Consider the following 10831-nt stretch of genomic DNA (forward strand, 5'->3'; position numbering starts at 1 on the left):
CCCATCTTTACAAAATTTGATAGGCGGCTTCCCTGGGCTAAGTGAAATAGTTGTACGTGCTTATTTTGGTGGTATGACGCCACTGTCGGCCACCATATTGAACTTTCCAACGGTCTTTGTTGCCCTCACTGACTCACTCATCACTAATTCTCCAACTTCCCGTGTATGTAGAAGGCTGACATTTGGCAGGCTCATTCCTTGCAGCTTACTTACAAAAGTTAAGTAGGCTTCATTTAGAAATTCTACGCGTAACGGTCATGACAGTCAACAATGTCCACCATGTTAAACTTTCTTATTTATGGCCCCATCTTCCCGAAATTTGGTAGGCGGCTTCCCTGTACTAACCAAAACCAATGTACTTACTTATTTCGGTGGTATGACGCCACTGTCGGCCACCATATTGAACTTTCCAACAGTCTTTGTTACCTATGGGCCCATCTTCAAGAAATTTGATACGCAGGTTCCCAACGCTAACTGAATCCTACTTACGTACATATATACATCCATAGCCTACAGCTCGGTTGCTGTGTGAGGCGGTGTTGGGTCCCCCATCCCCACGCCTCCCACGTTGTTGGCTGCCTGCCTATATAAGGCCGTCCGTCGCTCCGGTCTCTTCATTCCCTTCCTTGCTTCGCCAAGGGTATTCATGTCTCCCTGCTGATAACTGCAGCCTTTTTATTTAATCCACGGCTTCTCCGCTGTTTTATTGTTTGTTTATTACAATTATAGTTATTGTATAGGTATTTTAGACTTAGTTTGCATTGTTCATGTGCCCATTTCCTTTAACGTTCCAAACGTACCCCCATTAACATGTCTATCGAGGTGATCACCATCGATCAAAGAACTGCCACTTTCCGAGTGGTTTCCATGCCCGGAGATGGCACCTGCCTTTTCCATTCTCTGTGTTACATATTGCACGGCCATATCAGGCTCACTCTTGATATCCGGAGGAACATTGTGTCTTATGTATTGAACCACTTGGACAGGTTCAAGGTGTGGACTGATGATGGTACAGGAGATAATTATACTACACAGGAGCACTATAAGAGTGAAATGCTTAAGCCCTTCACCTATGGTTCTGCATGTGAGTTGATGGCTGCCGCTGAATTGTTTGGTTGTCGCTTTCAAGTGTACCGAAATGGCCAAATATTTTACACCTTTGGACAACCGCCAATGCCTCTTAAACATCTTAGATTCACAGGTGATGATTTGAGTAGTGGACACTTTGATGTTTATGAATGTTTAAACTCTCAAAAGCTGGATGCGAAGTTATCGATGAAACCGTCTGTATGCTTACAACGCTTGACAGATGCCGAATGTCACTTCAACACAACAAGTACTGCAAATACTAACGTAATTGAAACAAACCATGAAACTCAAACCGATTATGACTGCAGCAATCCAAGCTGTGAAATTTGAGGCAAGATTGCTTTTCACATGGCCAACTGTACGTTGCATGCTCAAGAGTAAGCTCAGCGCACAGCTTGGTCATATTACAACCGGAGGGCCGAGCTGACAACGTGGCATACAAAGAGATCCTTAACAAATAATTATTGGTATATTTTCCCTCAGATTAAAAAGGGTTACTTTTCTTCTTAATAAAAATTTTAAGGCAGTACTTTGCCCCTGCAAAGCCCGGGTATTTTGCTAGTTATTTCATATACTGCTGCATGTTTCATAACCATTGGATCTGGCAACATACACTTTTAATTATTTTATAATGTGCGGTGACAAGTAGAATTATATGTATCTGTTTCTAAATTTAGAATTATTTGACTAATGTACATTTTTTCTTTTAATACTGTATATGCTTTCATCAACTTTCAAGGAAAAAAAACATTCAGAACATTTTTAACACAAATTCTGCATATTTCTAACTCCCAAGAAAAAAAAAGATTTGAACTAAAGCCCACTTTACATCAGTTTTTTCAGGGAGGCAGTATGTCTTGGTAACTAAGGCATTGGAAGTTAAATGCGAAGTTCATATTGGAATGGTGTTCATTATAGAATAGGCACTATAAACAGTAAAATATAGGTTGTTTGTCTCATTTTAAAGAAATCTATAAACCATTCCTGATAAGGCCATAAAACCCATTTAAACCCCTGTAAGCTGAAGCAATACTTAGGAAGATTTTGTCATAACTGAAAAACTGGTGTCTTTGACAGGGATTTAACCATTCGTAGTCACATTTCTGCACTTTCTAAAGTCTGCTTTCTGCAGCTGTGAAATGTTGTAAAATTAAGGTGTTTTCGTAAGCAGTAGGATCTTGAAATGTTATGTTAAAAAGAAATGTAAGAATTTGCCTAAACAGAATTGACCATTGCTTGGCTTTCTGGTCACACTGTTCAAGTAGTACAGTTACTAGTCCATAGTTGATTCCAATTGTGACAGCAAAGGCATTAAGGCATACTATCTTATAACTTTAATTCTTGAATCACTTCATTGGCTTCCTGTTAAGAGCAGAGATGTCTTTACTCCCTCCTTCTTACATATATATTTAAAACTGGCTTGGCCCAACCTCACCTTAACAATAACACTCTACCTTATTGCACAGCACACAGAACACATGTAGAAGTGCACCTCATAATAATACATTGAATTTAAATGTTTAATCATCTTGAGTTTAGAAAAAGGGCACTCTATAAGTAAAATGTATTATTATGTATTAAATTCATTCTTTTGTTTTATCTCAACAGCCCTGACACCCCCACAGAAGAGATGAGCTGACCAGATACAACTGCTGCCATTGTTCCTTACCTGGGATTGCACAGAGGCTGTCATTTACAAATAAATGCAAAGCCACTGTTTCACTGTAGCAAGCTCATATGTCAAACACTTCTATAGACTGTTATAACTGATTCTATTTATATGTAACATAATTGACACAAAGTACTACCTCTTGAGATTAGCTTTTGAATTAATATTTGTTGTTCACAGGCAAATGTATTCATTAATCTATCATTATGTTTGGAGTGCTAAACATAGCACTCTTCACTTTGAAATGTGCATATTTTCTGCAATTGGTTTGAAATTTACATTTATTTGCTTAACAGATGATTTTATTCAAAATGATTTTAAAAAGATGTTAAAATAATTGTATAAACATCAGTCTGGCAAACTGTTTGGAAACAAGTGTTATATAGACACAGACTCCAACGGTGGACAACAAACTTCTACAACCATAGTACCAAATTATTAATTTCAGGCATCACTTTTCCCTCTGCTTTATAATTCTCTGTTATCAATGAAAGGGTCTTTGTGAATAAATGAAAATTATGTGTTATATGCCAGATATACTGGCATTATTTTTTTTTTGGAACCTTAGAAAAAACATTCTATTAATTAAAGTTCTTACTATTATAAAATCCAAGTATTATATGTTGGATTTTTGAACTGTTCAGATAATTTTGACATTTTTCAAATACACAACTTTGCACATGTCAGTATGTACTACTAGACAACATTTTAGACTATTGACAAAACAAGTTTAGGAAAAATATATTTTTAATTTGCTGTGTGATATAACATGGCCAGTTTTCTTAAAAATTGGCAGTTTAATAATCAAACAGAAACAAATAAGTCCATCTAATAATTAGAAATATGCAGACATGAAAACTTTATTGAATTTTGATTATATTTAAACTCTTAAGATAATAAGAAGCTGAATATAAAATTTTATTAATAATGAACACTTTTTAAAGTTTAACAATCACATTTTATTTCTGCTGTGGAAATCTGATGTTATAATTAAACTTGGAATATGATTAATGATATACTATTTGCTAATTTAACCAGATGGTAAACTGTTTTTGGCAAGTGTGAAATGAATAGCCTAGCCTTGACACACAAAAAAGGTTTGGGGCAGCCACCCATATGCTTATTCCTGGCTGCAAAAAGGCAAATACGTTGCACAGTTGTGTACAGATTTGAGTCAAAAACAGAACTGAATACAAATGGTGGTTGTCTTGCTTTTAAAGCATGTCAGTGGGAGTTCTGTCATCAGGAGGCCAGAACCAGAAGTGTCATCCTTGGGGCTGGAACAGGCAGTGACATCATTGGGCCGGAAACGGAAAATGACATCGTTGGAATAAGGTGGAGGGCTGCATGGTGGTGCAGTGGTAGCACTGCTGCCTCACAGTAAGGAGACCTGAGTTCGCTTCCCAGGTCCTCCCTGCATGGAGTTCGCATGTTCTCCCCATGTCTGCGTGGGTTTCCTCCGGGTGCTCCAGTTTCCTCCCACAGTCAAAAGAAATAGTATTCCTTGCATTCCTTTTTTCGATTACTCTGAATTATTACTGTTATTTTTTTCTTGGCATATCACCATTGGCTTTGAAGACCTGCTGCAACTTAAGTGAACATTTTCCCCTCTAAATCTTCTCCCCTCTGTTTCTGGAATAACAGGCTAAGGCAGTGTGTGGGCTAGTCAAAAACCACTTCACATGATACTAGAACCATGTTAGACTAGATGACTAATGACCACTTAGTATGTACATAAGAGCATCACTTATATGTGTACATCTATCATTGTTAGACTAAAGCTAGAATAATGTTTACCGCTTTTCTCTCTGTTTGATAAAGGCGCTTCATAATTAATAATACGTAAGCAAATTAGAAATACGTGTATGTTGGTTATCCTTGATCATGTGCAAGTTCTTAGCAACTTAACCTGATTCTTCGTTTGTGTCTGTGTGTGTATAGAGAGAGAGAGGCTGTTGCCACATATGGCAAAAGAGCAGAGGGAGTAAAAAGCAAATTTCTGAATTTGTACTCCATGTATCCTGGCGAAAACTATAGAATTAGCTAAATGCTTCTTTTTTTTGAAGATTTGTTAAAATGAATACAGTTTAGCTGCCTTTCTAAAGGTAAATTAATGAGGCGCCTGGATGAAACTAAAAAAATAAACAATATAAGTTCTGCTTAAAATCTCAAATATTATTTTGCGTGCTTTCTAAATGTCATATATTGTTTTTTATGCTAAGCATGAATCAAGAGAAGTAAAAAAAAACAAAAAACTGAGCATTCTCCACATATGGATAAAGTATTTAAAGCACCAAATAACATAATGCATTTACGACCACACTAGATACAAAAGCACTGTAAAATGTGGACAAGCTGTTGGACAGGTGAAAATTGTTTCTCCCTAACAATCTTGTTTACTGATGAAAGCAAAGTGAATTAATTGTAGTCAAAAATGGCTTGGCATGTAACAAATAGAAAAACTCAAGAAAGAACTATTCAATATGAGTATAACATCAGTATGGCGATGAACTTATGACACAATATGAAACGACTGTTTAATCATAGTTGGTTTCGCAATTGCATAGAAAGAAAGCATGTCATGAGGACAGGTCAGAATGCATACTAACAGATAGTCAGAAGGTGATCTAGGCAGTACAGGAACAGCCCAAGGATACATTAGGACTTTCAGGATAAATGTAAAATCTAGAATATGAAGGAAAAATATTTTCCAGATCTATTTAACTGTAAATTGAGATGAAACAGAGCTAAAAAAAATGGAGAAAAAGGTAATTAACATCAATAGATTTAAGTGCACAGTACCAAATAATAATAATAATAAAAGGAAGAGCTTACTGGTGCTGCACATTTTAGTTTTATAGGGTCATTATTGCATCATGTGCAGAGTACTGTGACATTTTTATTTGTGTATGCTAATCAAAATGTATCACATCACCACTCTCCATTAAATTTACAATAGTGTTTTGGTAGCGTTCAATAAGAAGCCTGTTATGTAAAGCATTACATTTACTGGAAATAAAAACATAATAGTCCAATCTGTATATGAAAGGACAGTGCTCTTCAAGTAAAGATAGCAGATAATAAAGACAAAGATACTCTTCAAAAGATCAAGAGTGTAACACTATTCTTTACATCTGGTATACTTGATGAAGATCATTCCATTTTCTAATACTGCTGTAATGAAGTTAGGGTTTGTCCTTACCGTCCATTGCAGCATATTTTTCAATATTCTGAATGTTTTTTTTTATTGCTATTGCCATGGCTTCTAGCAGTGTACAGAAGTCCAAAAAAGAGAAAGACGGAAGAAGAGAGAGCCTTACTGCCACTCTGTATACTATTGAAAAAAGACAACAACCACTACAAAATGAAAGACCCTATAAAGGATTTCCCAAAATTAAATTCTCCATGACATCAGACAGTAGGAAACCCAAGTCCTTGATCCTCCATCTGCAGAGAGAATGAAGCCATGGAGAGGTATTAAGAGGTCAAAAGACCTTCCAACTAGTATATGGCAGTATATGGTCTCTAGCTTGAATATCAGCAGCCATATTACAGTATATGTGTCAAGGGTGAGACCAGGGATTATTGGAGGAAGATTCATATTTTCTTATTTGGCATCTAGGGGGGAGCACATGGTCTTTTATGAGAATGACTTGAGTGAGTTGGCCTGTGTTGTCCCATAAATAATGTAGAAAGCCAGCTCTTGGTGTGTTATGCAGGGCTTAAGGATGGCTGGTGCCAGAAATAGCTAAGCCTGACCCCAGAGGCTTATGCCAGGAGACGAGTGTTTAAAAGTAACTTTTGCCAGAATTTTTGAAGAGTCTAAAGTTAGGTGAGAATTAAAGTAATAGCAAACTGGTAAGTTGAATAGACTCAAGTTTCATCTGAAACAAATAAAGAAAATAGCAATGAAAGGTGTGCTTAGGTGGTACTTTGGAGTTTGGTATATGCATGACCCACAGCACTTTTGATAGTAAAGTATAGTTAAAGCATACTGGGACAGCTAGTTCTTTATTTCTGTTTTGTCATTTAAAATATAGATTTGCAATCCATCTGTTTAATCCTGCATCTTTGAAGTATTGTCTTAATTTTATCTGTGAGATATATCCATAACATTATCAAAAAAAACTATTAAACGATTGTATCAATTTTTTATTCAACTGGGGTGTGAAGAAACCTTTGCTTATTACATGGGGAGATAACTTTAACAGATGACTTGCAAATAATGTGGAAAGGGCTGCATTTAGAGGTGACTTGTGCAAAATGCAAGAAGTAGCAGTAATGCCGAATGGAATACTGTGTCAGCCAACAAATATACTATTTCTATTGCTGAAACTCCCTACATTTGTAGCTTTCAACAAATAATAGTTCTGCTAATTGCCTGAATTGCTCATCCCAAAGAGTAAATATGGATCTCAGAATAGGCAACATTATCATATTCAGCTTTGTTATCACATATTTCAAACATTTCTCAAAGTGGTTTTTAATTAGGTAGAGGATTCTTTAAGTCTATTGTCTTTTCTCTAGATGTGCAGCACCATTGGTCTTATGGTGGAGTAGGTTGGTGTTTGGAGTTTCTGGGATTGGTGATTTGACTGGGTGAAGTTCATTGTTACTTGATGAAATGAATGAATCATTCAATGACTCAACATTATGGAAATTTTCACCAAAACTGAAACAAAAGGATCAAAACACTTTTTGGCACACACAAAGCACGAGGTAGAGTTATATTACACATGTAGCAGTAGCGAAGTGTCTTTGTTTGTTTTGTCTTTAGTTTATCTTAATTATTCCTTTATAGCTTTGATGTACACAGCTGCACAGTGTAGAAGGAATTCTCTTTTTTCAATTAATTCTTTTTTTGTAATTACAGCATCAGAATTTGTGGAGGAATTACATCAGGAAGTAACGCCGTTCTAAGTTAAAGGCATACATTGACAAATATCAGAATGAGTTACACCAAAAGCCTCTAAATGTGTTCAGATTCTTATTGTGTTTTTTACAGAAATCCCAGGAAACAGTTATATACAGTATATAAAACATTATTAAATATCTACCCATGTACAGTATTTGATATATAAAATAGAGATTTTTTTTTTTTTTTAACATATGTTCTGTTTTTGTATATACTGATTTGTTGTTGCACCTTATTGTTAAACCCTTACTATGGGTCCCTGGAACCTTAAATTTTGTTAGATGAACTCAGAAAAATGATAGCTATAATATACAAATAAACTGGCGTCTTTGACTCGATGTCAGTTATCTTAGGATGTACATCCTTTTTATTAATTTATAACAGCTTATAGAAGATAATCTTTAAATGTGTGACTATGTAATGTTAGAATCATAGATGGATGGATATTTTACAGTTCAGAAAATTAAAGGATGGATAGGTTTTATCAGTTTGTCTTAATGAATACTCCTCTATGTATATTTAAAAAATTACAGAATTGTTATAGGTGAACTACAATGTCAGTGTGGATCACAGTTTATTTTATAAATTTGTTGCTAGACATTTTGTTGTATTGTTACTCTTCTTTTAATTTTATACCACAAATATATGCTTTTCATTGCACAAGGCTGATCCTAATTAATATAAAGCATCATACAGGCAACAGAATAAGGAACTTCAAAGCAGTGAAAGAAATGAAAACCTTATGTCTAGGCTAAGATATGGGGAGACAATGACAGATGCCCCAGTAGAAAGCTTATGAAAAGAGAGAGAAAGACAAGAGGGTGTAGCTTTAAGTTCAGGAACAAGAAAAGTGAATATGTGCATGTCAAACAGGAATGACCTCTTACTTGTCTACTAGAAGAGTGCATTTACTAGGAAATAAGCTAGGTAGTCCTCACTATTTTTTAATCAGAACAGGCTAGATGGAGGGGTGGACAAAGTCAATCCTGGAGGGCCAAAGTGGTTGCAGGTTTTTGATCCAACCCAGTTACTTAATTAGAAAGCAATTCTTGCCAATAATTAAATGTCATGGCTTGTTAGTGCTTTAACTCTGCCATGTCAGCTTATTCTCATATTCTAGATTTTCTTCCCCTTTCTAAGGATATCATCCAAATGATTTAAAATCCAAAACGGTGGAGTAATTTTCAGTTTTTCACTTTTCTTCCAAGTATTTAATTAATCCAAATAGTGCATGATATATGCACAGAGGTGTCAATGGTAACAAGCTAAATGGAGAACTGCTGCTTTCTTTAGTCATTTGCTAATTTTATTGCTAATAAGGAGCAATTAAAAACCAAGAATTCAGCTGTTTAAGACTAAAATAAGCAATGAGAGTTCATTTTAGTTGACTCGCTCGTTAAGATTTTGCAGCAGAAATGTCACTTGAGCAATAAGTGCTTCTTATTAGGCCATTGGGTTGGAACAAAAACCCGCAGACATTATGGACTTCCAGGAACAACTTTGCCCACCCCTGGGCTAGAGGATGTGGAATGCCGCTTGGTCTCATGCATAAATTTCCAGTGATAGATACAAATGACTATTATGAAATATAAAACCAAACATTTCATTACTGTTAAAGATTTAAATAACTGATTAAGGGCTGGGAAGCTTAACAAGTGAGTTAACAAAAATGAAATGCAAAAATGTTACTCGAGGAATAATTACTTCAGCAGGAATAATTGGTTTCTGCAAATATAATAAAGAAATTGAAATAAACAAAAAACCTGCAGCCATTATGACTCTATAAGGCAAAACTTGAGCAGCCGTGAATTAGGGTTATTTAAATTCTTTAATGGAAGAGCTAGGGCACCTAATTGGTTCTGGCTTCATATTTTACAAAGCACTTTGAGAGTCAACTAGTGTCGACTGTAGTAAACACAAACCAGTTCAAACCTAGATTAGCTAAAAGACTTGTTATATAGTTTGGTTAGTGGTGGCTGAAATACTATAAGGAAAAAAAAACGTGTGTCAGACAAATCAGTGAATCATTTTATAAGCATAAAATGGATGAATATTGTATCTAAATGTTATATCCATGAGCTCAAAAAAGTGTATATTGCAGCACGTAATATCCTCCATAATAAAGCATATTACTTTGTATCTTTACTGCATCTCCACTATCACCTACAAATGTTGAACCCTGTTAAGATGAGTGACTCTGTTCAAGGGTAAGATGCAATAATCAGTCCCTTCAGAGAAACAGTTTTGCGACCGTGAGAGATGGGGTCCTGGCATGGTTACCTGGGTGAAATGTGAAACCAGGCATGTCAGATTGGCGGTGCAGGCAGCAGGGCACATTTCTAGGGCTGATGATAATGAACCTATTAACATATCAACAACAGAATCCAAGGGTCAAGGCAGAAGATTAACTGAGAAGGGGTGGATGATATTCTGCAGCTGAGTTGAAGGCAGCTTGTAGGAGTACAGCATGCTGGAATAAATGAACCACTCTTCCTAGTGGTGAGTTGGCAGAGGACTTATGGCCCCATCCCAGAAAACCTAACAGAAATAATTGGACAATAAAGGGAACATCAACCAAGGCGAGTTTAAAGGAAACATGATTTGCTGATTGCAACATGGAATGTTTTAGTCTATAATGGCCAGAAACCTTTGAAAGTCAAGACAACAGTTGAGCAAATACCATATACTGAAATCTGTGCAAGAAAAAATGTCACCATAGATACTGGAAAGCACAATTCTACAATGATAATATAAAAATAAAATTTGGCAATGTAATTAGTAGGCATTTGAAGAAGTTACTCTTAGGATAAATCATCAGCATCAGAGCAAAATAATTTAATATAAAAATGTGCCTATAAAAGATGCTGACAAAGAAAACGAGGATGCTTTCTATTAACAAACAGAATGTGCTTATGATACTGCACTGAAGAATGATATGAAGGTAGTGCTTGTTGTTTATGAATGCCCAGATAAAATGACAGAAGCCATTTAGATCAATGATAGGAATGTATAGTGAACATGACTGCAGCACCTGATGTGGTGGATTTGGCAGTCAGAAAGAATGTGATAGCGATACTTGCCAGTACATATTTTCCCTAACGATGCTAATTTTATCTCTTGTAAAATGTTACATTTTACTTACTATATATTTATATTGT

The sequence above is a fragment of the Polypterus senegalus genome, chromosome 4, assembly GCF_016835505.1.
Source record: "Polypterus senegalus isolate Bchr_013 chromosome 4, ASM1683550v1, whole genome shotgun sequence".
NCBI classification, from domain to species: Eukaryota; Metazoa; Chordata; class Cladistia; order Polypteriformes; family Polypteridae; genus Polypterus; species Polypterus senegalus.